Consider the following 5100-nt stretch of genomic DNA (forward strand, 5'->3'; position numbering starts at 1 on the left):
AGCCATTTCCTGCACAACTCGATTTTTTCTTTCAACAATCTCGTTCTGTTGTGGAGTTATAGGAGCTGAAAACTCATGTTGAATACCAAGAGAATCGCAAAATATAGAAAAATTTTCATTTTCAAATTCTCTACCATGATCAGAACGAATCCTAACTAGGGTTGTAGATTTTTCATTCTGCAATTTTAAGCATAGTGATTTAAAAACTTCAAAGGTTTCAGACTTCTCACGTAGAAAGGCAACCCAGGTATATCTGGAGTAATCATCGACCATTAAGAATATATAGCGTTTACCTCCAAGACTTTCAGTTTTTGTTGGTCCCATCAAGTCCATGTGAACTAATTGTAGCACACGGTCAGTAGTAGCTGTATTTACCTTCTTGTGTGAGATACGAATTTGTTTTCCAATTTGACATGAACCACACACTCTTTTTGACATTTCTTTTATCTTAGGTATTCCTCTTACCACTTCATGTTTGGACAGAGTAAATAATTCCTTGTGATTTACATGTCCAAGACGTTGATACCAAAGATCTGCAATGTCGAAAGACGCACTGTTACATTTCAGTTTATGTGAAGTTCTAACGATATAGCAATTATCAGATGTTCTAGATCCATAACATATAACATTACCATCATGATCTAGAACAGTACAATCATTTTTGGAGAATTTTACCTCATAATCTTCATCACAAAATTGACTGATGCTTAGTAGATTTGCTTTCAAGCCCTTAACATAAAGAACATTTTCGAGACGAGGAATCCCTAGAGTATTTACCTTTCCTTTACCTATTACCTTTGATGAATTACCATCTCCGAATGTCACAACTCCCCCTTCATGTTTTTCAAGATTAGAAAATAACGACTTGTCACCCGACATATGTCTTGAACAGCCGCTGTCTAAATACCATAAATCAGAATTTAAAGCTTTCAAGGCTGTATGCACAACATAACATTTCAAATCACTTTTCTTGACCCATATGGTTTTTGTTTTCATCCCATAAATGAAAGCAGTTCTAGGTTTTTGCAAAAATTTACAATGAGGTCGAATATGCCCTAGAATGCCGCAATGATAGCATGTCGGAACAAACCTTTTTCTACTCACCTTATGTCGAGGAGAGTGATTAGAGTTTACCTTTGGTACCGTCGAAGATTCACCAGTTTGTATATTCAAGTTCTGTTTAGAAGGGTTCATCCAGGATTGCTTTGAAAATACGATTGATGGATTCAGGTATTCTTCCTTTTGTTTACCTACAAAAACAAAAACAGTTTTATTATTATTTGAATTACCAGTATATCCAACACCATACCTGTCTTTTCTAGAGATCTGAGCTTTTAGAATCTCGTCCAGTTTATTTTTCCCTTTTAGAAAAGTAACTTCCTTATGCAATCGCTCTAGTTCAATTTCATCAGCCTTCATTTTATTTTTCGCATTGTCAAGTTGTTCAGAAAGGTCTTTGACACGTTCAAGCTCCAATTTGTACTTCTCCTCAAATTGAATTTTTTCTGGTTCAATTTCCTTGAGTCGTTGAAGTAGTCTAAGATTGCTTTTCTTGAGTTTAAACGACTCCAGGTACAAGTCATTATATGCCTTTTGAATTTCAGATTCATCTTCCTCAGCCGGTAGCATATCAAGATCATCTGTACTATCAGTATCATCAACAGAGTCAGTATTAAGCAGAGAAGAGGCAAAGGCTACAAAGTTTTCTTCGTCTTTATCAGAATCATCATTAGATTCATCTGAATCATCCCAAGTAACTTTCATAGCTTTGCCCTTTCTCTTAAGACGATTAGGGCATTCTTGTGCGATGTGTCCAAAACCAGAACATTCAAAACATTGAACTTTATTTTCAGAATTCTTATTTTTCTGTTTGATATTGTTGTTGCTACCACTTGTATTCGAAGTCACAGTATTCTTCTTTTTCACAAAAGTTTTGTTTTTTTTCAAACTTTTCAATATTCAACTTGTTTGGCTTCCGAAAGAATTTATTGAACTTTTTGACAAACATAGCCAATATCTCAATATCTAAATCACCTTCATCTTCAGACTCCTCTAAATTTTGTTCAACAGTGGATAGAGCTATCCCTTTGGACTTCCTCGGTTTTGAAAGAGTGGACTCAAATGTTTGTAGATTTCCTACCAATTGTTCAACTTTCATAGAGTCAATGTCCTTACTTTCCTCAATAGCTGTAACTTTCGCCTGAAACCTTTCTGGAAGAGACCTATGGATCTTACGGACAATTCTATTTTCAGGAATTTTCTCTCCTAGGTTGAAACTGGAGTTGACTATATCACTTAACTTTGCATAGAACTCATCAAATGTCTCATTCTCCTCCATACGTAGGGTTTCAAAACTAGTAGTCAACCTCTGAAGTTTCAAAAGTTTTACAGTCATGGTTCCTTCGTGAGTAGTTTCTAAGATCGTCCAGGCTTCTTTTGCTATTTCACAAGTAGATATTCTTCTAAATTCTTCCGAGGAAACACAACTAAAAATTGCATTTATTACTTTGCTATTCCAGCCAACTTTTTCATAATCTGTTTTATCCCATGACTCAATCGGTTTCTCAACTAACTCATCATTCACCATGTACATTGGTGGACTCCAACCGTTCATAATGGCCATCCAAACTCTCTCATCTATAGACTTCAAATAAGCTCTCATCCTAGCTTTCCAATATCCATAATTTGATCCATCTAGAATAGGAGGTCTAATAGATGAGGGTCCATCTCTATGAAAATCCATGCCTATTTGATCTCTCTCAAAGAGTGAGAGAACCCGCTCTGGTACCAATTGAAAAAATTAAATCCCTAGACACACGTATGTATCTAATCTCTAGGCAATGATATTTCTCGTTCGCTTAAGAAAAAGTCAGAAGAAATATTAAAAACGAAAGTAGAGATGAACGCCAAGATTTTAACGTGGAAAACTCAAACGGGAAAAAAACCACGGATCCAAACTCGGATCAAAACCAATCACTATGACAGTAGCAGTTACAAGACTGACTCACAAAACAACCCGTCGATCCAAACGACTTTGTTCCTCTCAGTCTTGATCGCTAGAACCTACGATTCACTGCTTCTTGTGATTGAAGTCCAATCTCAGTAGCCCTCGAGATTGATCTTTCGTCTAGATAGCCCTTAAGACGAAAGATTAAGATTTGTAGATGCGAAGGGCCTTGTTTGTTGAATAACCGATGTAGCCTCCAAAAAGTCTCCTTGAATAATCTTCTACCACCACCCTAGGTTAGGGCAACACTATCCTTATATATGATCTCCAAGAAAGAGCCAAATCCAAGTCATATTCATACTCACGAAAATCCAATAAATTGCAAACTTCATATGTGCGTTCGAACACGGCCCGAGTGCGTTCGAACGGCCTAACTTAATCTCAGGTGCGTTCGAACGGGCCCAAGTGCGTTCGAACGCGACAGCTTGAATTCTTCAGGTTGCGTTCGAACGCGTTTGTGAACGCGGCTCTCTGTCTGTGTGAACGCAGTGCCCGCGTTCGAACGCGTTTGTGAACGCGGCTCTCTGTCTGTGTGAACGCAGTGCCCGTGTTCGAACGCGTTTGTGAACGCGGCTCTCTGTTTGTGTGAACGCAGTGCCCGCGTTCGAACGCGCTTGTGAACGCGGCTCTCTATCTGTGTGAACGTAGTGCCCGCGTTCGAACGCGCTTGTGAACGCGGCTCTCTGTCTGTGTGAACGCAGTGCCCGCGTTCGAACGCGTTTGCGAACGCGGTGAGAACGCGAGGCTTTTCTCCAATGATCTTGCAATTCTTCACACCAGAGATATTCTAGACTTGTGTAAAGCTCAAATACATGAAAGAATACACTTAGAATATTTTATACAAAATTGCCAATAAATAAAAAACCTAACATTCTATTTGATCATAATGCACATATTCATATTTGCTTATTATTGCATCTTTCATCGCACTACTTTTAAACTATAACAGTGGATACTTGTTAGGTTTTATACTCACCACCATTTGGTGAAATTATTTCTAGATTAGTAGATGACCCTTGGGCCCATAGAGGATCTGGCTAAGACTAGTTTTTAGTCTTTTTATTTTTATTTTTATTCTATTCATGTAAATTAAGCTAGATGGCTTGTAGCTCCTTCGTAGGCTTTGACTTCTAATTTTACGGATGTGTATTGTCGGCTTATTGTGTCCTTGGTGTTATGAGCTTCTTTATCGGTTTTATTTGTGGAAATATGGGCTTTTTGTTTGTATATTGTGTTAAAATATTGATCAGCAGGTCACGTGGTAATCGTAACAACCAGAGAAAAAAAATTTTGGGCGCGGACGTGCGAGGCATGTGCGCCCCTTTCATCCTTTTTCCTTCCCTCTCTATTTCTTCTCTTTTTCCTTCCCTCTCTCTTTCTTCTCTTTTTCCTTCTTTCTCTTTTCTTTCTTCCTTCCTCTCCCGGCTAGCTCACTCTTCCCCCCATCTCCTTCCCTCCGCACCGGAGCACCGCCGACCCCGTGGATCGAAGTGCTAGAGCTACCTCCCCCTTCCTGTAAGTCAGATCTATAATTAATTATTTATTTTGAGTTTTCTCTACAAAAGTTTCCCCTCTTGGCCTCGTCGTGATCGGGTCAACCGGCAGCTTCATGCCTTGCCACGACGGTTCGGCGAGTTTCCTCTATTTGCGAGGATGCCCACAGTGGTGTCCTCTAAAGCTCTCGCGGCCACAATCGTCGGGCAGCCCCTCACTTTGGCCGATGGCCTTGGCGAGAACAGTCCTCACTGTCAGCCACCTCTGGTGGCTAGGCTACCCCTCAACTAGTAGAAGCTAGCTGAGGGGAGGGTGCCAGCGAGGTAGGGCGAGGCTATTGGTGGCCGAGACCACCGGTAGCTTCCCCTCCCCACCATGGGGGCTTGTGATTGCCTTATTAGCAACTGTAGCCCTTTCTCTTTCTCTTCCTCGGCTAATTTGAGTGAAGGAAGGATGGGGGGGGGGGGGGGGGGGGGGGAGTGGTGGGGTAGGGGCAACCTAGCGCATGTGTTTAGGTGTGGCCCAGCTCTAGTGTCGGGCTCGGACTGGGCGCGGCCTAGCGTATGTGTTGGCCTGGGTTTGGGCACGGCCCAGCCTGT

This window comes from Typha angustifolia, chromosome 14 (genome assembly GCF_048772165.1).
Source record: "Typha angustifolia cultivar Huaian chromosome 14, ASM4877216v1, whole genome shotgun sequence".
Taxonomy (NCBI): domain Eukaryota; kingdom Viridiplantae; phylum Streptophyta; class Magnoliopsida; order Poales; family Typhaceae; genus Typha; species Typha angustifolia.